At 47.0% G+C, this 27,862-nt stretch overlaps 1 protein-coding gene across 8 annotated transcripts in view; it reads left to right on the top strand.

Annotated features, from left to right (window-relative positions):
• The window catches only part of TANC2 (tetratricopeptide repeat, ankyrin repeat and coiled-coil containing 2), a 632,660-nt gene that overhangs the window by 17,092 nt on the left and 587,706 nt on the right, over window positions 1–27,862 (top strand). The window contains exon 2 of one of the 8 annotated variants that reach the window (XM_088470699.1): window positions 6,006–6,130. The exons of the other annotated variants lie outside the window; for them this stretch is intronic. The gene's annotated coding sequence lies outside the window, so the exon portion shown is untranslated. The remainder of the gene's footprint in view (window positions 1–6,005; window positions 6,131–27,862) is intronic. 8 annotated transcript variants of the gene reach the window in all.

The raw sequence follows: 27,862 nt of genomic DNA, 5'->3' as shown, positions 1-27,862 counted from the left end.
TCAGATCTTTGTATGCGGCTGTGACTAAAAGTCGGCAAGCACAGAGATGCCGTAAGTGTGGTCGACTCCATTTATTAGATTGACCCCTTAAAGTCAAAAAGGTCATGGGCATTCATATTTATTTATTGACTATGTGAGTCAGGTGTGCAGCATGTAGAGTCTAATGCATCTAAATTGTGTGACGGTGGCTCAGTTCCAGCCTCAAGGCAGTCTGATTTCAATGTAGATTTAATAGATATGTTTAGAGCTATCTATTAAGTAATGGAGATTGATGAGTCTAGAAAAACTGTCTTTGCAGGAAGCACTGTTTCAGACCTGGCAATTTACCCTTAATAGAATTATAAAAGGGATCATTGAAACAGAAGAATGGAAACACCCAGATAAATGCCTCTCCAGATTGATCAGGTGAATCTATATATACCCTTTGTTTGTTTTCTGAAGAAATTAGGGTTTGAGATGCACCACCAAAAGTGTATATAGTAATAGCTAGACTGTCCTGGAAAACAACTCTTCCCCTTGAAGATGTACTTTGCTTTAAAGATGTTATGGATAGATGAATTGAAGTAAGAACAGCTTTTGAAGCTGGCAGTGGCACTGCAGTGACATCTAGAGCCTTAAGGATATTGGGCAATGACTTGGAGTGTTGTCTACAAAAATGGGATTAAAATAAGTGAACTGCTCAACATTGTGCACGATATACAGATTGACACAGAATACATTTTGTGAAGCCTCATTGGAGGCAATCAGACTCTGCTACAGAGAATGTCATAAATCAGGCTAGCTTCAGATTGAAGACAGTCTGGTGTGCCTAACCTTTAAGGGAGAATATGATATTGGATACTTTAATTTACTATAATCTCATGCGGTAGATCAACCTGGCTGCCTCAGAGATGTACCTAAGCGAACATATTTTCATAGCCCACAAATGTCATATAGGCAGGCCTGTCAGACGCTAATAAAGACCTTATGAAATGGGTGCATCATGGCAGCTTTTTCTCCAGCAGAAGAGAAAGGATATCTGAGGGTTTTTCAGTCCCTCTTCGCAAAAGATCAAAGATAAAGGGAGTCTTTCAACATTCATTGAAGAATGGACCTCAACTACTATTCTACAAATGGGTATTGGCAGTAATACGACAGGGATATATGCTAGGTTTTTTGCATCTACCCCCTGAAAACAATTATTTGCGATCACCAATTCCCGGATTTCATGATGGATAAACAGCCATAAAACAATACTTGAAGATGAAGGTGATGGGCTTGAAGCAGAGGAAGGTGATGGTGCCTGGGGACGGAGGAAGGTGAAGAGGGCAGAAGAAAATGATGGGGGCAGAAGGTGACTGGTTGGACGCAGAGGAAGGTGATGGTGCCTGGGGATGGAGGAAGGTGATGGTACCTGGGGACTGATGATGGGGGATGGTGAAATGTGACGGGGGGGGGTGCTTCTGGGCTGAAGATGGTGATGAGAGGCTGAATTTGAGGAAGGTGATGAGGTGCTGAGGACTAAGGATGGCTGGCTGCAGACATCATCCCTCCTACCCCTGAGGCATCCACAGCACTGTCATCAAGAAGACCTTGCAAGAGACGGAAGACAAGAACTACAGCCTGCATCATCAGTGACAGAGAGGCTGTGTGGTAAGTCATAGTGTGTTTTTATTTTATATAAAGGCAGACATATCTTTCAATTAATAAATATATATATTTGACAAATAGGCGGCACTCCAGAGACTTCTACCTCCGTAAACAAACCCTTTTATTTTCAACGTTTCGGGTTACATTCCCTTCACCACTGTGCATATGATAAGCTTGCAGATATGTTTCTAGAAAACTGTAAGAAGGATACAGGGGATTAATGCCAGCTGATTCCTCTGACGTAAAAGTAAGAAAAGATCTACAGTGGAAGTAAACTAAATTTCGACAAGAGGCAGATCATGAATACATCATTATCATGGGGTGCCACTTGCGAACATCTAATAGCACATTGTCAGTAACAAGTAGACACTGCTTTCATTTTCCTTATGTTTGAGGGCAAGACTGCAGTGTACAGGGCTTGTTTACATTTCCAGGAAATACTTTGGTGTCACCAGGTTTTAATGGACCACTATCTGGCTATCCAAGCAAGCTATTTCAACCATGAAAATAGCACAGTCACAGCATGATAAAAGTACAGTATATACTTTACTTCTATGGACAGGAAGCAATTGGCAGCCCATAAAGAAGGAACAAGCAATGTCAAGCCCGAATTTCTGAGCCACAATGTTACATCCCAAAAGTGGGTACAGACTTTTATATATTTCTCAAGCTTGTACAAAAATGCGTTCTTCCATAGGCAGACCTGATAGCTACAGCAGTGAAAGCCAGTGTGACTTAGCATTTTGCCAAGTACAGAGAAAAATGAGCAGAAACTGTAGGATTGCTTTTCAATAGTGGCAATTCAATCTGGACTATGTGTTTACACCCATACCATGGTACTGAAAGTCCTATACAAAGTAAAAAAAAGGCAAGGTAAGTGAGCGTTATCCTACCTTTTTTGCCATGCAAACTAGGGTTCCCTCAGGCATTGCAACCAATACTGGGAAGCCATGGCTCCATCAACTATACATAACACATTAAGGTCAGATATGCCAACCAACCCAAAATATTTTATGCTGACGTCAAGCAGAGACTCTTGAAATCAGGGGCGGGAACTACCGGCTGCTTTTCCCTGTCACTACTGCCTGTCACCTCTCCCTTTCACCCATTGCCATTCAACTATCCCTGTCACCCTCTCCCCCTCTCTGTCACCCACTGCTTCTCCCTGTCACCCACTACCTGTCACCTCTTCTGTCACCCACTGCTTCTCCCTGTCACCCACTACCTGTCACCTCTTCTGTCACCCACTGCTTCTCCCTGTAACCCATTAGTAGGTTAATTGGATCCCAACAAAAATGAACCGTGTGTGTGTGTGTGTGTGCATGTGGCAGGGAATATAGATTGTAAGCTCCACTGGGGCAGGGACTGATGTGAATGGACGAATATTTTCTGTAAAGCGCTGCGGAATATGTGTGCGCTATATAAATAACTGGTAATAAATAAATAACCCACGGCCTGTCACTTCTCCCTGTCACCCACTGCTTCTCCTTGTCACCTTCTTGTCTCTTTGTCTACCTCTTGCCTCTCCCTGTCACCCTCCTACCTCTCTCTGTCACCCACTGCACTTTGATCTTGGAGGAGGGAGGCCCAAAGCAAATTTTTCCGCCACTGCTTGAAATGCCAAGGATTTTCAGGGAAGATAGCATCTCCATTACTGAAAGCCAAGAACTCTCCACACAGATCATACTACAGGATTTAACACTTATTCAGCAGGTGGTGCTCTGATGGAAACCTAGGGCCAAACAATCCATTGATCATTATACTGCACTTCCTTCAAGGTGGTCTTGGTAAAAGATTGCCAGGAAGTACACTCATTGTCCAAATGTCAGCTCTAGGAGCCAAGCAGCACAAAATGCTAGTAGCTAAAGAGGACATGATGACGTTTTTTCCAGGCTGTATAAAACTTTTTTTCGCCCATCTAAGCCGCTGGGACTTGAATTGCATGGTAAACGCTCTCTCAGAATCACCATTTCATACTCTCACAATGAAAATTATATTGTCTCAGAATTATGGACCGAAGAACCATTTCTTATCATACATGAAGTGTAGTTGGTTCTTACAACTAATCCTCAGTTCCATATGGACCCGGATATTGTTCTTCCTTCATTTTATGTCCTATGCCAAAGAATCTAAAATAAAGAAACTGCCATTGCTTTGATTTGGCTAGAGCTTATAAGATTTATTTTAGTAAAACAAAAGCTTTTTAACTATAGGGCTACTTGCAACACCTGTGCATACTGCACACCAGCGACTCCCAAAACGTCTTTTAGCATATCCTCCATTTTATCTGTTTTGACCAGGTGGGAAGTGGAATCTGTCTTCCCTGTGCATGCCACGATGACACCTGTGATGCTAATGCTTCAATATATTTCTGGTGAAACAATCTTGTAATTTGTTGTCTGGATGTCAAACAACATTTAAACACATAAAGAAGACAATTGTGTTCTGTGATCCCTAGCGCTTCTTTAATGCCGGGTACACATTAGAACGACGTTTAAAAGATGCGGTGGTCGTTCCAATTTTCTTCATGCTAGGACAAACGATATAGAGCACACACTATGCAATCTTCCAAATCACATTAAAGCATTGTATAAATTAATCTTTTCTCCTGTACTTGCTGTTCAATCATTGTGTAGATCAATGGCAGTTCAGGTGATGTCTTCAGAGGAAAGATTGGACCAATAATCTTGTGGTCTTCTGGTTGTGCGTACACACTGCGCGATGTGCACCACATCATTCACAACATCTTCCAATCTGACATGCAGCACATCAGATATGAAGTGCGATTGAGCGTACACACTATGTGATGTGAAAGATGTCATTCCAATTTGCCTCAAAATGACAACTAATATCCAATATATCTCTACTGTGTACCCAGCCTAACGCAATTCTAATGAAATGCTCCACCTCAACTCTATCCTAATTTGCTGATGTCAAACCCATATCTTTCTCCCCTGACAGCCCCCTCCTTGCCTACATATGTAAAGCTGGCTACCCCAGGTGGTCTGCCTGCATGTTGCACCAGCCTGAAATCATCTGCGGGAGTGTGTGCAGAATTTCTTCCAAACAAGTGGTCAGTCTATAGAAATATATGTATGCTCACACTCTGTTTTATGGTGATGTCTTAAACATTCAACTCTCCCACAGTTAACTGGCAGGGCAGCTTTAATGGTTTTTTTAAAGTGTACTTTTGTAGATCTATATATCTCTATCCTTTCAACAATTATTATTTATTCCCTGTCTATAGTCACTGTTCTGTGTTATAATAAAAAAAATAAAAAAGGAAGCTAATTATAGTGCAGGCTGAGGTCTTATAAAAATAACATTGGGTGGACCTGGTGCTTTTTATCTGCAGTTGCGTTTTGAGCTTTGTTATAATACACTACTGAATTATTTTGGCAGCAACTTCAATGCATATGCTACAGATATGTGTAAGTGAGTGCTAATCTTTTTGTACCCTAGGGCTGGTCTTAATGCTTTACTGAGAATATCTTATCTAATCTTGAGATATTGCCAACACAAGGGTCTTGCTGCCTGCAATGTTTGTATATTAAACTTCACAATATGCCTGTCCCCACTGATTTTATTGTATAGTCCTCGGGATTGGAGTCTTTCCTTCATGAGGTTTTACATTTTAACATGTACTTTTTTTTTCTTTTTGTAAGATCGCTGACACTATCAATATAACTAGCCATTATGGGGGGTTTGTAAATAGATATGCATGTCATGGCAGGATTCATCATAGTGAGTAGAGAGCCCTCCTTCCCTGCAACAACTATTTTATTGTTTGGAGACTCACACTTGTTTGCAGTATGCTTGCTTTAATGACTGCCCTAAACCCATCTGCCTCATTGACTGGATATTACTGTTGACATCAGCAAAGACTGCTGACTTGTCTACTTATGTGACCAACTGGACGATCAATGCGTTGTTAGACGCACAGACTGAGCTGCAGGATTATGCACTGTGTGTTCTGACACTCTCTTCTTTATAGTGGCTGTTCTAACCTGTGTTCCCACTGGGTAGTTAAGCTGGGTACACACTAGATGATGTTTGTACCCAGCGGCGCCAGATGCGACTGGACGATAGATCGGGCTGTCCATACACACTGCACAATCTGATGTACAACCGCGCGATAATGTTGTTCCCCCGCCACATCCAACTGTCACATCAAATTGGCCTGAACTAGGACGAACAATGCGCTGGAGCGTGCAAAAGTGCATACACACTGCACGATGTGGACGATTTGACGTTCTGAATCATCCCAAATAGACAAATCGTCCAAAGTGTGTACCCAGATTTAGAGGCACTATTGTGTATTTACTTTTCTACATGTTCACAAAACAAATGGCCATGTTTTGTTTGTTTTTATTTAGATTTCTGAGTGGCAGCAGCCATTATGCAGGCTTAAAACGGAATATAAGTCCAGTGCAAATTGTCATATGAAACTGAGGATACTGTTTGGTTCCGCAGGGACTGTATTTGGGAGAGCCATACATGGGTGAGATCTCATGTTTTTATTTGCCACACTAGAACTGTAAATATTCTTTCCATGATGCAGTCAAGTGAATTTTTTTATTAATTTATTCACATTTTTATTAAATAAACACCTGAATGTATAATACCATATGTATTACATGTAATTACATGTCATTGAATTGATTAGCGTTCCTATCTTCTTCCTATACTTTTGTGTGTGACAGGGAGTGACTAGCCCTTATACAGTAGCTGCTTGGTAAGAACCACTCATTCCAGCGCCTGTTTTATACCCACTTGGGTATAATAATTTTCCTTTTGTATATGCGCTTAAACATTAAAAACAAGTTTCTTGTGGTTTCATTTTGGCGGCGAAAAAAAAAGTTGGGAGACAAACGTAAAAACTAGTGAAATTGACTCAGGGGAGGTCCCCAAGTATGCGGCAGGTGTTTTCTACAATGCGGGTAGTAGTGGCAGGTGGATTTTTGAAGAATTTAAAAAAATCACTTTAGGGACTTAAAGTATGCTTGCACCTATTTTCATGTACCTCAAATTTGATGGGACTAGTTATTTTTCAAAAATATAAAGATAAATGGTATTCTTCACTTCTTCAGCATTTATGCACCTGCCGCGGCTATTTAAAAACCCCTATTACCTTCGGCAGGCCAAATCGGGGGTACCCATAGTCATCCCCCATGTCAGACCATCTTTTGGGGGGTGATAGGCTGATTTCCCCAAAAGTGACAGGATTTTATGATACCTTTCTGCCGGGCCACGTTTCTTGACGATTCCCAATTGAATACGGGGGTAAGCGGGCACGCGCCCGATACTTTATCCCCTGAAAAAACGGCGATGATGGCAAAAAGTCCGACCTCTGACTTTTCGCCTCTAATTGAATATGGCCCTTAGACAGGTTGAAATGTCGACATTTAAAATGTATACAAAGCAAAAGGTTGACAATCAAAATGTAGACACAGACAAAATGTCGACAGTAATAATAATAAAACACAGCCGCCGCTAAAGGTCACCTGCGTCCCAAATGTGGTTAAATGCTGACATCTAAGTCGACTGAGAGAGCCGCCAGTTTACATGCTGCTAGGAGTAGCAGCAATATAGTCTCAAATAAAAAATTGAGTGGTGTCCCCCTCCCCAAATCAATAACCAGCCCTGGACCTCTCAGTCTGAGACCTCAAAAATAAAATTAGGTCCCCCCTCCCGAAGAACTACCAGCCCTCGGCTATTCCCCTCATCCCTGGTGGCGGGGTTAATAGTAATAAAATAGTAAATAATATTCTTAATAGGTGGCCTCAAATCACAGACAGCCCCAGCATGCCTGACGCTAAACCAACAGTAGTCTGCCTGTAAAGAAAATATTAAAATAAACACAAAACTCCACACCATATGGTTTAATCTTTTATTTAAAAAAAACAAAAAAAACCTTTTCATACTTGCCAAACCCTTGGTTGACTGTCTCTTTGGACCATGTAGGCATCGATAGGTCTTCATAAAATAACCTGATCCCCCACAGGCACTGATTTTGGCTAATTGTCTAACATTGCTGCTAATATTACAGCAAGCGAGGCCAGATTAATCTGATAGCATTTGCTATTACATTCATTACTACTAATAATAATTAGTAGTAACTAATAATTGCTGGCATTATCCAAATTATCTCAGCAAAAATTTGAAAAGCAGATAAAACTATACAATACAATCAGGTGTGTAACTAGGACTTTGTGGACACCATAGCAAAATTTTGAAGGGACCCCCAATGCATCCAGAGAGATCCCTCTCTCCGCAGTGCTCCTATTGAGATTTTTAGAACATTCATAAACTAACCCCTTTTTTTCTGTCTTCTATATAATTGAAACACCGAACACACAGATGTCCTATTTATTTTGTCTCCCGATATTTTAAGAAATCGGGTGGCACAAGCAGCTGAGCTGCGTTCTCTCCAGAGCCTGGTATTTCATTTGGGTGGGTATCAAAACCAGGCCAGATTCCTTGCAGTTGTTAGCAGGCTGACACCCTAGTGCACAGGTAGGCAACCTTTTGCTATCAGTGTGTCAGATCAGATATATCGGGAGCAGTGGCGGCTCCAGAGGTGGAGCTGCAGCGCAGTCCAATATTCATATAGGGGAGCTACACAAACTGTTCTTTCAAAAGCTGCCAAACATCTTTGGCTGGTACTAACTGGCATTTGGTGTGGCTCCCCTATTTGAATTTTGGACTTCGCTGCAGTCCCACATCTGGAGCCACAACTGATCGGGAGCATACATACCTGCGATAATCCAAAATTGGGTGTGATATTTGCGGTGAAAACCCCACGCCCAATTGAATCCCCTCCATAGTAGATTATAAGGGGTGAAAAAAACAAATATTCCTTCACTTGTATTTCTTGTGAAGCTACATGTAGCATTTGCTCATCACTCTTGTTATGACCTGTTAAAACCTAAAGATGAACATTACTCAGACATGATAAAAAGTAAAAGAAGAATCTATACACTATCCATTTTATCCAAAAATATTTGTGGACAAACGAAGAGCTTGTTGAGACCAGCAAATTCAGAGCTTTCTCTTGTCATATTAAAAGAACTCTGGAAATGTGTAGCCACTGGCATAATTGGTTACAGTAATAATAATGTATCTATACTAATATAATAAAGTTAGTTGGCGCACTAACGAATCGATTTTTATGAAAACTGCATAATTTTGTAGTGGAAACCTGGACTTTGTTTCATCTCGATCCGTCAAGTTTAAGCTGAGCAATAACAAAAACATTTAAAACCTCATCATTGCAAGAGATACAGTAGGTGTGGCACCATGTGTAAGGGGTGGGGGGAAAGGTTCTTTGGGACTGAATTTACTTAGAATATGCTACATAGCAGTCTGTGCACAGGGCACACAGTGACATTGGTGGGAGTGGTGGGTGAAGGCGCCGCTGGTCACATGGCCACCCAGTGTTGTCAGAAGCGATTTCAATGTGGGCGAAGCTTTTGGCATCAGTGTGTATATAACATATAGTGTGTGCGTATATATATATATATACAGTGTGTGTGTGTGTATGTATGAATATATGTGTGTGTGTATATACGTTACTGTGGCAGTCAGGACGGTTTAAAAAAAAAAAAAAAAACTACAATGAGCCGGATTTTCTTCATTAACATTTCAGAACTCTTATTAGTGGTTCTTTTCATCAGGTTACAAAGATACATAAAAAACATCATCGCTTATGACCGAACACCCAGAGTGGTTTGGTGCCACAACCCATCCAACTGCAAACACTGCCTGAATGATGTCGGTAAAACGTGTACATCCTCCACCAATGACATACTAATTCAGCACGGATCCTTGGAGAGATCAAACATAGTAGAAAAACATTACTGAATAATTCTATAAAAGAGATACTTGTATCTTCTTGCAATTATAGCAGTTACAGGTTGAGTCTTCCATATCCAAATATTCCAAAATACGGAATAATTTTGGCACGACTGAGCTAATTAAACCTAGACAAAGTTTGTGTACATTAACAATCAAAAATCTAAGGCACAAATTATTAAAAATATTGTATAAAATTACCTTCAGGCTGTGTGTATAAACTCTATATGAAACATAAATTAATTTCATTTCTACTTCAGGGTCCATAGGGTATCCACAGGATACCTTGGGGTATAGGTGTGACGTCAGTCGCAGGGCACCAAAGAGTTAAGCTTTCAGCCTCCCAGGATGCACTAGGTCCCCCTCCTATACCCCGCCCCCGGGCCAAGGCACCTCAGTTTAGTTTGGTGCCCGGCCGGAGTCGGGTGCACCTGTTGGAGTGGGGGCTAGAAGAGCCCCTGAAGCTTATTCTTCATGCAGCTGTGGCTGCACAACTGGATGAACAGCATGGACAGTCAGTCCTGACGTCCATGCTGTCTTCCCTACACCCCGCCGGTACCAGAACGCCGGTACTGATCCGGGGATGCTGGTGGGCGTCTGGGGTCACAGCTAGCGGTGACCCCAGATGCTCCGGACCATGGCCGGATTCAAGGGGGACAGAGGTAAGCAGCGGGGTCCCGCGTTGGGTCCCCGCTGATCACATGGTCCTAAGTCCCCAGGCAGGGGGCTCCCTGGGGACTGGCTGCAGCGTGGAGCCAGGCGACCAACCTGCGCTTCCACTACCCCCTGGGACAGCGGACCGCAGCAGAGCGGTAGCGCTGCGGCGTCCCAGGGGTTAAATGCATGCCAGGGGAGCGCGCCTTCCCTGTCTCACAGCCGGCGCCTCCCCCGCTGCACACAGCCCTCTCTGCATGCTGCCGACTGGTCCTGTGGCAGCGCTCCTCCCCCAGGCCAGCCTCCTCTCTGCTCCTCGGCGGCCATCTTCTCCAGAACGCATGGTGAAGGCTGCTGGAAGCGCTGGACGGAAGCTTCGTGGTCTGGGTCCCCCCGCATACCTCTCCTCCGCTGTGGTCAGGTCTGTGTATGCAGCGCTGTGTCCTACCAGGCCCTGTGTCTGTGTAGTTGAGTGATCAGCGCTGTTAGTGCAGGAATTGTTATTTTTCTGCATTGTATGTGACTGTGCTAGCGCTGCTGCCTGTAATCTTTTCTTCTCTAAACTGTCAGCTTTATTACTGTCCCTGTTCTTTCTGCTAAAGCCCTTGCGGTGCGGTGCTGCAGGGTGGTCTCTCGCCTATTTAATATTTAATTGGTGAGAGAGGTCACATACGTGGTGCCATCATGTCTGAAAGTGATTTTCCCCTCCGGCTACAGTGTACCACGTGCAAAGTACCGTTAGCGGAGGGGGAGGGTAGCGCGGAGGGCCTTTGCCGGCAGTGTTTGTCCATGGCGCGGCCTATTACGGTTACAGCACCGGTACAGGAGCCGCCCTGGGCTTGTTTCGCTCAGGCGTTAACAGCTTTAGTGGGCCAGTTAGCTCCGCAGCCCGCGTTTACTCCGATGGGTTTGTCCCAGCAGTCTGTGGTGTCGTCACCCATGCAGGGGTTCCCACGACAATTGGTGGTACCCCACAGTCTCCCTATTTCCCCGCTCCCGGGTTCTCAGGAGCCAGCGTGGGTTAACTCCCTGACGAGTTCTGTACAGCACTTGTCGGATGTGTTGCAAGGGGAGTCTGTGATGCTGTCTCATAAAAGGCCGGTGGCGTCTCTGTCCGCTCCTTATGAGGATGACGAAGGGACGTCTGATGATGGGGAGATTCTAGATCCTTACGATCAGGAACCTCTCCATACTAAGGACGCTGATGCTAAGTCCAAAGTATAAATTCCTGGACTTATTCGGGCGGTCCGCACAGCCTTGGTGATTGAGGACGAAGTTCCCCCAGCGGCTAAATCTAAGTATGCCTTTTTCAAAGATGTGAAGGGCGATGCCACAGTCTTTCCTCTTTCGGGTCAGTTGGTGGACCATTTAGAGGAGGCGTGGAAACAACCTGGCAAAAGATACCAGCCGCAGAGACGCCTGGCGGTGGCTTATCCGTTCGCGGATAATTATTTTGCTAAGTGGGAATCCCCTCCACAGGTGGATTCTCACGTGACCCGTCTTGTCCGTAGTGCCACATTGCCGATGCCATCCATGTCCTCCCTTAAGGATGCTACGGACCGCAAGGTAGAAATCTGCCTGAAGTCCGCTTATTCCCTTGCAGGGGGGGCAGCACGGCCGGCTATGGCCATTTGCTGGGTTGCCAGAGCGATGGAGCGCTGGGCGGATTCATTAGAGGCTTCTTTTGAATCCGACTGTCCGGCCGATCAGGCGGAGTTGATTGGCAATCTCCGTGATTCGGCCACCTACATCAACGAGGCGGCTCTAGACATTAGTACTCTGGTGTCTAGAATTTCTTCAGCAGCGGTAGCTGCTCGTCGCACCTTGTGGCTGCGATCCTGGAAGGCGGACGCAGATTCCAAGAAAGGTCTGGAAGCGTTGCCGTTTACCAAAGAAGTTCTCTTCGGTCCGGATCTGGATAAGATTGTGGCCACGCTGGCGGCAGCCAAATCTGCCTGTCTCCCGTCGGCCGCTGCTCCTTCTGGTTCGGGACCATCGTCCTTTCGGTCATCTAGGGCCCAGGGCAGGCCCAAACCACAGTCGTTTCCTCGACAGGCTGGCCCTAAGAAATCGGTCAAGCCCCGGAAGCAGGCATGGAGTACCAGACGTCCGGCCCCCAAGCCAGATGACAAGCCTGCGGCCTGACGGTCCGGGCCTCCCTTTGGGGGATCCCAGGGTGGGAGGCCGCCTGCTACAGTTCGCCCAGTGTTGGTCGACCACTACGACAGACACTTGGGTTCTGGAGGTGGTTTCCCACGGATACGCCCTCTCCTTCCGGCACAGACCCCCGGCTCGCTTCTTCACCACGGGTCTCCCATCAGACCGGAACAAGGCTACGGAGCTGCGGAAGGTATTGCACACTATGCTCCAGGCTGGAGTTATAGTGGCGGTTCCATTCTCCCAGAGGGGCCAGGGTTTCTATTCAAATCTATTTTTGGTACAGAAACCCAATGGGTCATATCGTCCGATTCTCAACCTCAAAGCACTCAACAAGTCTTTGCGGGTCCCGAAGTTTCGGATGGAGACCCTACGGTCCATCATTCTGGCGCTGGAACCTGGGGACTACTTGGTGTCATTGGACATACAGGACGCTTACCTGCATGTCCCTATTCTTTGGCGCCATCAACAGTTCCTCAGGTTTGCAATCAGCAGCGACCACTTCCAGTTTCGGGCGTTACCTTTCGGCCTGGCAACAGCACCACGTGTTTTCACCAAGGTGATGGCGGTCATGGCGGCTTCTCTGCGGCTGCAGGGAGTCCGCATGTTGCCGTATTTGGACGACCTGTTATTGGTGGCAGGATCTCCAGAGCTCCTGTTACGCCACTTGGACCTGACCATTGCACTGCTGCAACGGCACGGCTGGCTAATCAACTGGCAGAAGTCCACTCTAATCCCGTCTCGGAGGATTCTGCATCTTGGAGCCTTATTGGACTCGGGACAGCAAAGGATCTTCGTGACGGAGGACAAGATCTCTGCTTTACAGTCAAGGGTGCGCAGTTGTCTGCACAGCCGCCGGGTGTCCTTACACTCGGCGATGAGGTTACTGGGCTCCATGGTGTCGGTGTTCGACATGGTGGAATACGCCCAGTTTCACTCCAGACCTCTGCAGCACCTGATCCTGTCCAAGTGGAACGGGCTGACTCAGTCTCTGAAGTCCCAGACGATTGTGCTCACCCAGGAGGTTCGCCTGTCCCTTACGTGGTGGTTACAGACGACCCACCTCAACAAGGGACGTCCGTTCTGGGTTCCAAATTGGGTCCTGTTGACAACGGACGCCAGTCTTCGGGGCTGGGGAGCAGTTGCGGGTCCACACTTGTTCCAGGGCAGGTGGACGCCGACAGAAGCGGAGCTTCCAATAAATATCTTGGAACTCCGTGCGGTCTTCAATGCTCTCCAGCAGGCACAGTGGTTTCTCCAGGGTCGCCCGGTGCAGGTCCAGTCGGACAACGCTACCACCGTGGCCTACATAAACAGGCAAGGAGGAACTCGCAGTCGGGCGGCTCTCGTAGAGGTCTCTCGGATCCTGGTTTGGGCGGAGCGCAATCTTCCGGCCATATCAGCGGTCTTCATCCTGGGAGTGCTCAATTGGGAGGCGGACTTTCTAAGTCGCCAGGACGTTCATCCGGGGGAATGGTCCCTGCACCCGGACGTTTTTCAACTACTGGTGGACAGGTGGGGTCTTCCAGAAATCGACCTCATGGCGTCCCGGCACAACAACAAGTTGCCGGTGTACGGGTCTCGCACAAGAGACGAAGGGGCGTCTCTGGTGGATGCTCTGTCCGTCCGGTGGACGTTCCGGTTCGCATACCTGTTCCCTCCGGTCTCCCTTCTTCCACGGGTAATCCGGAAATTCAAACAGGAAGGAGGGACGCTCCTGTTGATAGCTCCCGCGTGGCCCAGACGGCACTGGTTCTCAGACCTTCAGGGTCTGTCCGTGGACATTCCTCTGCAGTTGCCGCTACGACCGGACCTTCTGTCTCAGGGTCCTTGCCTTCACCCGGACCTGACTCGGCTGTCTTTGACGGCGTGGCTGTTGAGACGGCCATGCTGAGGTCCCGGGGGTTTTCCAGCTCTGTGGTGCGTACCATGTTACGAGCTCGGAAACCGTCTTCCGCGAGGATATACCATCGCGTGTGGCATACGTTCTTCCAGTGGTGTCGACCGAGAGGTTATGCACCGCGGGAGTTTCGTCTGTCTCGGATTCTCGCCTTCCTGCAAGCGGGACTAGATCATGGGCTTTGCCTTGCTTCTTTGAAGGTACAGGTTTCGGCCCTATCTGTCTGGTTTCACCGTAGGATTGCTACAATCCCGGATGTGCGCACCTTTATGCAGGGTGTTCTCCGCATTCAGCCGCCCTTTGTTCCACCTGTGGCGCCTTGGGATTTGGCTGTGGTCCTGAGGGCTCTCCAAGGACCGCCGTTTGAACCACTGGGCTCAGTGGATATTAAATGGCTAACAGCTAAGACTGTTTTCCTTCTGGCCATTGCTTCGGCCAGACGTGTTTCTGAGTTAGGGGCTCTTTCTTGTAGACCCCCTTTCTTGGTTTTTTATGGGAACAGGGCAGTGCTCCGCACTCGGCCCGAGTTTCTTCCCAAAGTTGTTTCCCAGTTTCATATTAACGAGGAAATAGTTGTTCCGGCCTTTAACTCACCGGGTCTTTCCGTGGGTGAGGCCTCTTTGGATGTTGTGCGGGCCTTAAGGACTTATGTTGACCGCACTTCTTCGTTTAGGAAGTCGGACGCTTTGTTTGTCCTCTTTGGCTTCCGTAAAAAGGGTTGGCCTGCTTCAAAGCAAACTTTGGCAGCCTGGATCCGTATGGCTATTTCTGAAGCTTATCTTCATGAAGGCCTACCGGTCCCTCCTTCTCTGAAGGCTCATTCCACTAGGTCTGTGGGTCCTTCGTGGGCAGCTCGACGTGGTGCCTCGGCAGTTCAGATCTGCAAGGCTGCTACGTGGTCTTCTGTCCATACCTTCGTGAGGTATTACAGGTTTGACACCTTTGCCTCTCAGGATGCTTCCTTCGGGCGGCGGATTCTCCTTTCTGCACAGGAGCGTCCCCACCCTTAAAGGATACTGCTTTGGGACATCCCCAAGGTATCCTGTGGATACCCTATGGACCCTGAAGTAGAAAATATGAGATATGGTAAGAACTTACCCTTGTTATCTCTATTTCTACGAAGTCCATAGGGTTCCACAGGACTCCCGCCCTGTCGCACCTGTGCTGCAGATGGGCTTTGCTCTGGTCACCGGTTTTCCGTCTCCCTCTGGTGAGAATGTGATTCTTGTATGTGTCCAGATCTTTGTTCTCTCTCTTCCTTCTCCTCCTCCGGCCTATGGCTTGGTAACTAACTGAGGTGCCTTGGCCCGGGGGCGGGGTATAGGAGGGGGACCTAGTGCATCCTGGGAGGCTGAAAGCTTAACTCTTTGGTGCCCTGCGACTGACGTCACACCTATACCCCAATGTATCCTGTGGAACCCTATGGATTTCGTAGAAATAGAGATAACAAGGGTAAGTTCTTACCATATCTCATATTTTCTGTACACAAACTTTGCTTGAGCCACAAAATTATTGAAAATATTTGTATAATATTACCTTCAGGCTGTGTGTATAAGATGTATATAACACATAAATGCATTCTGTGTGTATATTGGGGTCCCATTCCCAAGATATTTCATTATGATATGCAAATATTCCAAAATACGGAATATTCCGTTATCCATAATGCTTGGGACCAGGGGTATTTTGGATATGGGAGACTCAACCTGTACAAATTCTTAGCTAGCGATTCATAGGTATAACTAACACTGTATCAAAAATTACTGAAAAACTTCAATTTATGCATTATACTGCATTCATTATCTGATGTGAGGCATTGCTTTAATAAAGTCAGCTCAAAAAAAGATATATTACAATAATCCCTATCTTGAAACCCTCTGAATATATAGCGCTTATATCCTATACATAGAACCCTATATCGGACAGACTATAAAAAGTGCTCATAGAACCCTTTAAGGTATAATGGGGCAAATGTATCAAAGTTTGATAAGAGAAAAAGTATTAACCAATCAGCTCCGAACTGTCATTTTTCACACACAGCCTATAAAATGTAAGTTAGAAGCTGATTGGGGATTTATATCACACAATTTTATCTCTCATCAAGCTTTGATACATAGGGCCTGATTCAGAGCCGGATGCTATTTGCGCTCGCTCGTTCAGAAAATAGGGGTGGCTATTCAAATGAACCGTTCGCTCTTTGCGGTCTGTTCACGCCTCTATGTCTGAACGAGCGAACAAAACTTGCGGTCGTTTTTTGGAAAAATACGCCCCCTGGCCGCTAGCATCCTACGTCATGTCCGCTATTTATTAGATTAATCGAGTACATCGACCAGGGTATGAACTGCTCGCTATTCTTGTGGTTGGTTTTTCCTACCACAATTTTGCGAGCAGTTCTGGCTATAAAATAACCCAGTGACATGGTCAATGACACTGCTGTATTAATTATGCACACCTTTAAAACGCCCGTTTTGACCTTTAAGCACGCCTGCGTTCGGATCTCCACTCCCCGTTTTCAAGCACCTTCCCCTGTTACCACCCACATACGCCTCATTCCGTCACTCAAAATAGCAGGCATTCGCTATTTAGCGAACAAACGATTTACGGCCGCACTGACTGGTTCGCGCATGCGCAGTTAGGCAAACATCGCTCGGTGCGAACGAGCGGCCGCTTACGAGCGGCTCTGAATCAGGCCCATAGTCTCCACAGTCTCCAACTTGAATATCCATTTTGCTTCCAATTTTAATAATTGCTTAGACTGGTCCCCCCCTAATACTAGACGGAACATGATCTATAATTCGGTATCTTAAAGTAGAAAGGCTATGGTTTATATGCAAAAAATGTTTAACGCCCATCTGATCACTAGCTCCCTTCTCAAAGGCTTGTCGAATGGCACTTCTGTTTTCCCTATGTAGTTCTTACTATAGGAACATGTGATCATATAGATTACAAACTTGGATGTACAGGAATATCGTATTGAATCTTGAATATTTTACCTGTTCTAGGATGACAAAATTCATTGCAATTAACAAGGTAACGACAGGTGGTGCATTTTAAAACAGCCCAAATTTTTATTTGTAAACTGGTGTCCACCACTTTTCGTCGGGAACACAGTGACATCAGACCTGACTAAAAGATCCCTAAGACTTCTGCCACATTTGTAGCTATGCATAATCTTTTTCATTTACTAAGCGCTGTTAGTTCTGGGTGACTACTAATAACCGGCTAGTATTTTTTGGTGGTTCTAGCAATTAGCCCACCTGCCTGATTAAATTGATTGACCCATACAATTTTATCCCTCGCTTGTTTCTTGATACCCAGTTTAAGTAATTCATTACGGGGTTGTCTTAGTGCCTTATCTCTCTGTACAATTTATGCTACCGCAAGCATTATCAGCAGCATGTCTCCAGGACTGGGTCACCTGTGCATATTTCCGCAGCCTCCATGTGCACCCCTCCCCAGCTGTCGAACATGGTGATGTGTAATATCCTCTTTGCACAAAGTACCCTGTATTTCCTGGGCTTCCTGTTGAGCTTCCTCCGAGAACAGCGCAGACTTCCATGGGAGGTGCTTCCTGTTCACCGAAGGCATGTGGCTGAGTGGGAACATCATGCTGGAGAGGGACCACTTCACGGTGGAGAAGTGGTGTTGGCTGGAGTCCGTCTGCAGGTTCAGCGTAGGGATGAACATCGGAATCCGATGGTTACTAACATCAATGTTTTTGTTCCGATGGTAGTGGTTTTATATTTGGTGGTGGTCCGATATTTTCCACCATCGAATGGAAATAATTTGATCTTCTGATGGTATTATGTTCTTACTAAATTCCTGCTTACTAGGCCTCTCCTGGCTACTGTGACTGCATCAGGGCATCTCCATGGGTTCATTGGAGGCTGTCTCTCACTCTGTCTGCCTCAGTCGTGATTCCGCTAAGGCTCATACTACCCTCCCCTCTCTAGGCTGCTGCTAAGCAACATGGCACATTGCTAGCTCCGATTGGCTCTCATTTTGCTGTTTCAGCACCATGGACAGTTACTCCACTTTAACTTGGTGTGAGATTAGGAACCTCATTCAGAGTCAGTCGCAAGCGCCGATGCGCTCGTAACCGACTCGATGGTTAGTCCTGCGCACGCGCAGTGGCCGCACTGCGCATGTGCAAGCCCCGGAGCGACAGAGAAACATCTTGAGAAATAACTTCCACGGGTTATATATTCCACCAACAAAAAGTACCGGATGAGGCAACCATCTTGGGCACACTACATAGGATTACCCTGGGTAGAATAGGTCCTGCCTAGAAGAGATGACACAATATGGGTGGTTGCAGCATCCTAACGCTAGGAGTAGGGTCCCACCATAATCGTCAGGTCCATGTATTTTTCATCCCATCCACGAGTGTACCAGGTGACACAGCCATGTTGGGCGCACTACGAAGGTTACAATGTGGGAGATGAGCCGTGCAAGGACCCAAGGCATACTGTATATGGGAAAACTGATGTGTGGCAGTATGATATACCCAGTATGAGTAGATCTATGTGATCTGCCGTTGGAGGATGCACTTCATTGGAGGTATAACACGCTGACATATAATACATTGTGGCGGAAGTACATGGTACAAAACAGGGAATACCAAACACGGCAAACAGTGATGCAGTTTGGGCATGATGTATATGGGTGACTGAAACATTTGTAATATAATACACCCTGGGGTGGGAGGAGGGGTGGGTTAGTTTGTTCAACAGGCTTATTAATGATGGGGGAAGTTGCAGTCCCACAATGGCAAAACATACTTTCAATACAGACTATGCTTGCAATCAAAAGCATCAGTTATGGAAGATGGCATTCATTTATCTGAAAAGAGATGACAGGTGGTATTAAAACTCACCTCCGGTTCTAACTCCATGCTTAAGATGCAGGTTAAGGTAGCAGGCCAAGGTAGTGAGTATGCTCGAGTGATAAATTGAATTGGTTATATACACTAGATTGTAATGGTATACAACAGCGCTTAGTTCTTTCAAATTTCTTGCTTTTTAATAGTGTTAATATGTTAGTTTTTGGTCAGATTCCAAGAAAAGTAAAATATTTCTGAATTTGTTTTTAAAACTTGCTGAGAAAACTGTCCTTTATATTAGGGATGTGCAGGCTCAGATAGGTTCGAATTTGCACGCCGAGTTCCAGGAATGATGATGTTTGTCCATGCAAGATGACGTTTTGCCTCTTTCTGAGTCCCGTTTTTTGGAGGGAAAAATCCGAACTCGACGTGCAAATTCGAACCTATCCGAGCCTGCACATCCCTACTTTATATGTGTGTGTGTGTGTGTGTGTGTGTGTATATGTGTATATAAAATAAAATATATAAAATATATATATATTTTTCTACATCAGGGTCCATAGGGTATCCACAGGATACCTTGGGGTATAGGTGATGACGTCAGGCATTGCGTACCATAGAGTTACGTTTTCAGCCTCCCAGGATGCACTAGGGTCCCCCTCCTATAGCCCGCACCCGAGCCAAGGCATCTCAGTTTCGTTTGGTGCCTGGCCTGGTCAGACGCACCTGTTAGAGAGGGGCTAAGAATAGCCCCTGAAGTTTCTTCAATGCAGCTGTGGCTGCACATCTGGAAGTACAGCATGGACAGTCAGTGCTGACGTCCATGCTGTCTTCCCTACACCCCCGTTGTTACCAGAACGCCGGTACCGATCCAGGGATGCTGGTAAGCATCTGGGGTCACAGCTAGCGGTGACCCCAGATGTTTGGGACCATGGCCGGATCCAAGGGGGCAGCAGGTAAGCAGCGGGGTCCCGCGGTGGGACCCTGCTGAAACATGGTCCAGAGTCCCCAGGCAGGGGGCTCCCTGGGGACTGGCTGCAGCGTGGAGCAAGGTACCTAACCTGCGCTTCCACTACCCCCCTGGGACAGCGGACCGCGGTTGAGCGGTAGCACTGCGGCGTCCCAGGGGTTAATTGCATGCCAGGGGAGCGTGCCTTCCCTGAAGCACAGCCGCCGCCTCCCCCGCTGCACACAGTCCTCTCTGCACTGTGCTGACTGGCCCTGTGGCAGCGCTCCTCCCCCAGGCCGGCCGCCTCTATGCTCCTCGGTGGCCATCTTTTTACAAGCGCTGAACGCTGCTGGAAGCTTGGAAGCGGTGGCGTCTGGGTCCCCCGGCATACCTCTCCTCTGTTTGGTTCAGGTCTGTGTATGCAGCGCTGTGTCCTACCAGGCTCTGTGTCTGCGTAGTTGATTATCAGCGCTGTTAGTGCAGGAATTGATTTTCTTTGCATTGTATGTGACTTCTGCTAGCGCTGCTGCCTGTACTTTCATTTTCTACTGTCAGCCATTTTACTGTCCCTGCTCTTCTTCTGCTAAAGCCCTTGCGGTGCGGTGATTGCAGGGTGGTCTCACACTATACTACGAGTATCAGTGAGAGGGGTCACATACTTACCATAATGTCTGAGAGTGACTTTCCTCTCCAGCTTTTGTGTACTACGTGCAAGGTACCTATAGCGGAGGGGGAAGGTAGCGCGGAGGGGCTATGTCGGCAGTGTTATTTATTGGCGCGGCCAATTACTGTCACTGCCCTGGTACAGGAGCCGACCTGGGCTTGTTTAGCCAAAGCGCTTACAACCCTCGTGGGCCAGTTAGCTCTGCAGCCTGCGTTCTCACAGATGGGTTTGTCCCAGCAGTCGGTGGTGTCGTCACCCATGCAGGGTTTCCCGAGACAATTGATGGTACCACACAGTCTCCCTATTTCTCCTCCCCAAGTCTCTCAGGAGCCTGCGTGGGTTAATTCTCTGACAAGTTCTGTACAGCACTTGTCGGACGTGTTACAAGGGGAGTCTGTGTTGAGGCCACATAAGCGGTCAGTGGCGTCTCTGTCCGCTCCTTCTGAGGATGACAACGTGACGTCTGATGATGGGGAGATTCTGGATCTTTCGGACCAGGAACCTCTCCGTACTAAAGAGTCGGACGCTAGGTCCAAGGTTTATATTCCTGGACTTATTCGGGCAGTCCGCACAGCTTTAGTGATTGAGGATGAAAATCCTCCGGTGTCAAAATCTAAATATGCCTTTTTTAAGGATCTTAAGGGTGACGCCACAGTGTTTCCTCTTTCGGTAAAGTGGACCATTTAGACGAGGCGTGGAAACATCCGGGCAAATGGTATCAGCCTCAGAGGCGCTTGGCGGTGGCTTATCCGTTTGCGGATAATTATTTTTCTAAGTGGGAATCCCCTCCACGGGTGGATTCCCATGTGACACGCCTAGTCCGCCGTGCCACATTGCCCATGCCCTCCATGTCTTCCTTGAAGGATGCTACGGACCGTAAGGTAGAGATTTGTCTAAAGTCCGTTTATTCCCTTGCGGGGGGGGGGCAGCTAGGCCGGCTATGGCCATTTGTTGGGTAGCCAGAGCTATGGAGCGCTGGGCTGATAATTTGGAGGCGTCTTTCGATTCCGACTGTTCGGCTGAACAGACCGAGTTGATAGGCAATCTCCAGGACTTGGCCACTTATATCAATGGGGCGGCCTTGGATATCAGTACCCTGGCATCTCGGATTTCTTCGGCGGCTGTCGCTGCTCGTCGCACCTTATGGTTGCGATCTTGGAAGGTGGACGCTGATTCCAAGAAGGGCTTGGAAGCTTTGCCTTTCAATGGAGAAGTCCTCTTTGGCCCGGATCTGGACAAAATCGTAGCCACGCTGGCGGCAGCCAAATCGGCATGTCTTCCGTCTGCTGCGGTTCCTTCCGGTTCAGGTACGTCGTCCTTTCGGCCTTACAGGGCCCAGGGTAGGCCTAAGACGCAGTCTTTCCCCAGACAGGCTGGCCCCAAAAAATCGGCCAAGCCCCGGAAACAGGCCTGGAGTACCAGACGTCCGGCCCCTAAGCCCGATGACAAGCCTGCGCCCTGATGGTCCGGGCCTCCCTTTGGGGGATCCCAAAGTGGGAGGCCGCCTGCTGCAGTTCACCCAGTATTGATCGGTAACTACGACAGACACTTGGGTTCACGAGGTGGTTTCTCACGGGTATGCCATCTTCTTTCGGCACAGGCCCCCATCTCTATTCTTCACCACGGGTCTTCCATCAGACCGGAACAAAGCCGTGGAACTGCGGAAGGTTTTGCACACTATGCTCCAGGCTGGAGTCATAGTGCCTGTTCCATTCTCCCAGAGGGACCAGGGTTTCTATTCCAATCTGTTTTTGGTGCAGAAACCCAATGGGTCGTATGGTCCGATCTTCAACCTCAAAGCACTCAACAAGTCTTTGCGGGTGCCGAGGTTTCGGATGGAGACCCTACGGTCCATCATTCTGGCGCTGGAACCTGGGAATTACATGGTGTCGTTGGACATACAGGACGCTTACCTGCATGTCCCTATTCTTTTACGCCATCAACAGTTCCTCAGGTTTGCAATCCGCAATGACCACTTTCAGTTCCAGGCGTTACCTGGCGACAGCACCACGTGTATTCACCAAAGTGATGACAGTCATGGCGGCTTCCCTGCAGCTGCAGGGAGTCCGCATGTTACCGTACTTGGACGACCTTCTGGTGGTGGCAGGATCTCCAGAGCTCCTTCTACGCCACTTGGACCTGACCATTGCGGTACTGCAACAGCATGGCTGGTTGATAAACTGGCAGAAGTTCACCCTGATCCCGTCTCAGAGGATTCTGCACCTCGGAACCTTATTGGACTCCGGTCAGCAAAGGATCTTTGTGACGGGGGAAAAGATCTCTGCCTAGCAGTCGAGGGTGCGCTGTTGTCTGCAGAATGAGGTTACTGGGCTCCATGGTGTCGGTATTCGACATGGTGGAATATGCCCAGTTTCACTTCAGACCTCTGCAGCAATTGATCCTGTCCAAATGGAATGGACTGCCTCAGCGTCTAACATCCCAGACGATGGTGCTCACTCCGGAGGTTCGCCTGTCCCTAGCCTGGTGGTTGCAGACGACCCATCTCAACAGGGGTCGTCCGTTCTGGGTGGCGAATTGGGTCCTGCTGACAACGGAGGCCAGTCTGCGAGGCTGTGGAGCAGTCACGGGTCCACACTTGTTCCGGGGCAGGTGGACTTGGGCGGAAACAGAGCTTCCGATAAACATCTTGGAGCTCCGCGTGGTATTCAATGCTCTCCAGCAGGCACATCGGGTTCTCCCAAGGTCACCCAGTGCAGGTCCAGTTGGACAACGCTACCACCGTGGCCTACATAAATCGGCAAGGAGGAACCCGAAGTCGGGCGGCTCTCGTAGAGGTGTCTCGAATCCTGGTTTGGGCGGAGCGCAATCTACCGGCCATATCAGCAGTCTTCATCCCGGGAGTCCTAAACTGGGAGGCGGACTTTCTCAGTCGCCAGGACGTTCATCCATGGGAATGGTCTCTGCACCAGGACGTCTTTCAACTTCTGGTGGACAGGTGGGGTCTTCCAGAGAATCAACCTCATGGCGTCACGGCACAACAACAAGTTGTCCGTGTACGGGTCTCGCACAAGAGACGAAAAGGCGTCTCTGGTGGGTGCTCTGTCCGTCTGGTGGACGTTCCGGTTTGCTTATCAGTTTCCTCCATTTTCCCTTCTTACACGGGTAATCCGGAAATTCAAACAGGAAGGAGGGATGCTCCTGTTAATAGCTCCCGCGTGGCCCCGGAGGCACTGGTTCTCAGACCTCCAGGGACTGTCCGTGGACATTCCTCTGCGGTTGCCGTTACGTCCGGACCTCCTGTCACAGGGTCCTTGTCTTCACCCGGACCTGACTCTGCTGTCTTTGATGGCGTGGCTGTTGAGACGGCCATGTTAAGGTCCAGGGGGTTTTCCAGCTCCAAACAATGCTAAGGGCTCGGAAACCATCCTCTGCAAGGATATACCATCGTGTGTGGCATACGTTCTTCCAGTGGTGTCGGCCGAGAGGTTATGCTCCTCGGGAGTTCCGTCTGTCTAGAGTATTAGCTTTCCTACAGGCGGGACTGGACCATGGGCTTCACCTTGCGTCTCTGAAGGTGCAGGTGTCTGCCCTGTCCGTCTGGTTCCATCGTAGGATTGCTGCAATCCCTGATGTGCGCACCTTTATGCAAGGTGTTCTCAGAATTCAGCCACCTTTTGTTCCACCGGTGGCGCCTTGGGATTTAGCTGTGGTCCTGAGGGCTCTCCAGGGACCGCCGTTTGAACCACTGGGCTCAGTGGACCTCAAATGGCTGACAGCTATAACTATTTTCCTTCTGGCCATTGCTTCGGCCAAACGTGTTTCTGACTTAGGGGCTCTCTCCTTTAGACCCCCTTTTCTGATTTTTCATAGGACCAGGGCGGTGCTGCGCACTTGTCCCGGTTTCCTTCCTAAAGTTCTTACCATATCTCCTAAAATAAATATATATTATATATATATATTTTTTTTAAGCCGATATTTTATTTAGAAAGCAATTTCCAGAAAGTTGACCATGACTTCTGCTTGGTGGTAATTGCACTCCCGCAGATATGATCACCAAAGGCATTCTCATACATAACTGTGTGGTGCAGGGCCCGTTTATTGAGGAGGGGACTGTTTATAGATCGACTAGGAGAAGTTCTAATTAATTTAGAACTTCATACTCTAGAAAAAAAATATTTATTAGTGTATGTACACAAGCAGTTGGCCGTAACCTGGTTTGGCACACTAGCTGGTAAGCTGAGTCAATAGACAATTGTGTAGGCAGTAGTAAGCCAGGCACTACAAAACATAGTACTGTAGATAATGGCAATGGAACAAGTTCGATTAGCATGAGTGTGCAAGCAAACCACTCAAGAAAAGCTTCCAAGGAGTGCCTATTTATATTTCCAAACTGGGTCCCAGGTGGATTAATTTTGGCCAGTACTTTGTATACTGTACTTCAGAGAGCAGTGCAAGATAAATAACAATAGTGAAATTGTACAAGAGTATTCCAAACCTATGTAGAAATAAGTAGTTACTGCTGTCATGTGTACATGTCACTTAGTCGGGGGCGTAATAATGAAATGCTGGTGACTCATTTTTTTTTTTTTTTTTTTCATTTCTTAGATATCCTTGGCTGCTTCTGTGATGTATACAAAGATTTAGCTGGCTCATAGATTGGACACTCTTACTATTGCATACTTATTGTTTTTCTTACTTATAGTTTGGTCATATAAGTAAACTCAACATGACTTGTCAAATACCAGTTTTGCCGGGTCCGCAGGAGAGTCCTGGGAGTCAGAGGAGATCCGTTCGCCACATGTGTAGAACTGGTTTCCTCTACAAAAAAACAGTGGGGCGGTGCGGTCGCACCTTGTCAGCTGAAGCACAGTTGGCTGTGTTCGCATCTCAAGGGACCACCTCAGTTAAGTGGTTAATTGTTGTAAACGCCCTTGTATTTTGTGTAGAGCTCCACTATTTTCCCACCTGGCCTTTACAGCATTGCCAATGTCCTTTTAAAATTGTAACTCCGTTCTTGTAAGGAAGGAGTTATGGTGAGTCAGGGTGCGGTGCCCCCCCCCCTCCCCTATTTGCTTCATATCTTTCTTTTGTGTGCTTACAGATTCCACCGCACCTTTGCCTAAAAGCTGGCAGGATAAAATAAACTCTCTGACTTCTCTGTGTGTGTCCTGAACAAATTATTAATGGAATTTTTTATTCCGATGTGAACAACAAAGGAGTGGTTATGTGTATGTTTGTTTTTCCAGTGATATGAGCTGTCCTAGCTGGGATTGAGAATTTTTTTCCCCCTATTTAAAAGTTTGTTTGTTTATTATAGTGCCATAGGACTGGTGCAAGTTTTGATGGTGTGACTGATGGCGTTTGAAGATGCATCAGTCTGTTACAGCATGTACGGATGCTGACATTGGGCGCCTTAGGCCAGCCATACACGGGGCGATTTGAAAACGTACAACACCTCGGTACGTTTTCAAATTCAGCCCGATGCATCGCATGCTGCTGTGAGTGGTAAATGATGCATCTTACAAGTTGCTTCGTTTACCTATTCAACAGCATGACGGATTGCCGATCTTATGGTTTTTCCATAAGATCTACTATGCCGATGTTCGACGGCGGGGACGCGCATCTCCGTCGTACAGCATGCCAAACCACACACGATGTGCACGATTGATCGTTGCGATCGATCGAAATCGTGCACATCGTCTAAAAAATCTTAGTGTATGGGCCACATTAGGCTTTGCAACTCCATACGTATAGATGTACACCAGGGAAGGACCTTGTAGTTGCATTTTCATAAAGTCGCAGACAGGCGACCACCAATGGAAGCAGCCGCAAGGGTTGTTTTGGACCACTCCCCTCTGATGTTGGCCATTAATTTACACCTTCCTAAAGCTGCCTCCTTTTGGAGACTGAATCAATTTTTGGCTGATGAAGATGGGGGCTGATTTCGAACTCCTGGTGACCTGGTAGAAGTTGTCCCCCTAATAACACTCTTCAAGCCTCTGCACCCCTAGTTTAGGATAAGTTTACAGCATTTCTTCAGGGTCACTCAAATTTTTGGATTTTTCACAGGAAACAAGTGGAGTTAGAACATAGGAGATGTACAATTGGAGCACAAATATGCTATGCCTCACCTTCCGGCTAAAAGGGTCGTATGGCTCATTGTTCATAAGGAATGGACAGACTTTCTGCTTGATAAATCAAAACGCAGACTTCTCTGATTATGATTAGTTATATACAGGGATGATAAATTTATATTTATATGGCTAGAGCTGATTTTACTCCTCCCGCTGTGTATAGACTAGTTGATGCAAATGGAATTTCCCATGCTACTACTGAATCCATTGCTCAGGTATTTTTTGATTACTTTGAGGGGGTATATACTTCCCAGATTCACTTCCTGGCTGACTTGTCCTCCTATTTAGACCAGATTTCTCTGCCAACTCTAAAGGTGAGTTCACACTAGACGACTCTCAAAAGATGCAATGTAGTCAACTATTTCCCTTGAACTTCCCAGGCAACTCCCCTGCGCTCCCAGACAAACGATATCTTGCATAAACTGTCCAATCTGACAAACTATCTGACCAACGACCTTAATCTGTCTAACGAGATTGGCAGATCTTGCCTGCTGTAGGTAAGATTTGAAGATGCGATGTAGGACCCGCAGGGACGCGTATCGTTATCATGAGTGGACACTCACGATTTGGACATATTTTACACTTTGTCGTTCCGATGTGTAGAAATTGGAGAAATAGTGCAAAATATCGCCTAGTGTGTACGCACCTTAACTGATGATAGTAGGGCCTCCCTCCTCTTCTGGTTGTGGGATACAGATCTAGGATTTATGTATCCCATGTGCAGCAACAACTGCAGGCACCAAGGAAACACCAGCCTTCACAAACATTTACTGTTATTACTCTTATAAATGTGGCAGGTAGGGCCCAGAGCTGATCTAAGCTACAGTCCTCTCTAGCTGCTGCCTGCATCCATTGTGATGTCACAATGCTAGTCACAGCCCTATATAAAGGATGCCCGCTGCTGGTAGCCATTTTGTGGTGACATTTTGCTACATTGATACTCTCTGAGTAGTTCCTGCTTTATTTAAGCGACTTTGGATACCGACTACTGATCTAGACTTTGGATTACTTCTTCCAATAAGGTCCTGAACAACATCATCTTCAGAAACAAAATATGAATAACATCTTAAAGTAAGGACTATATAACTTTTGACCTGTCACCCTTTATCCCTTCAGACCTCTTCCTCCGTTTTATCTG

This window comes from Taudactylus pleione, unplaced genomic scaffold, assembly GCF_031769625.1.
Source record: "Taudactylus pleione unplaced genomic scaffold, aTauple2 ptg000102l, whole genome shotgun sequence".
Lineage (NCBI taxonomy): Eukaryota > Metazoa > Chordata > Amphibia > Anura > Myobatrachidae > Taudactylus > Taudactylus pleione.
The sequence above is the reverse complement of the archived record's forward strand: the minus strand, read 5'-3'. Positions and strand labels throughout refer to the sequence as shown.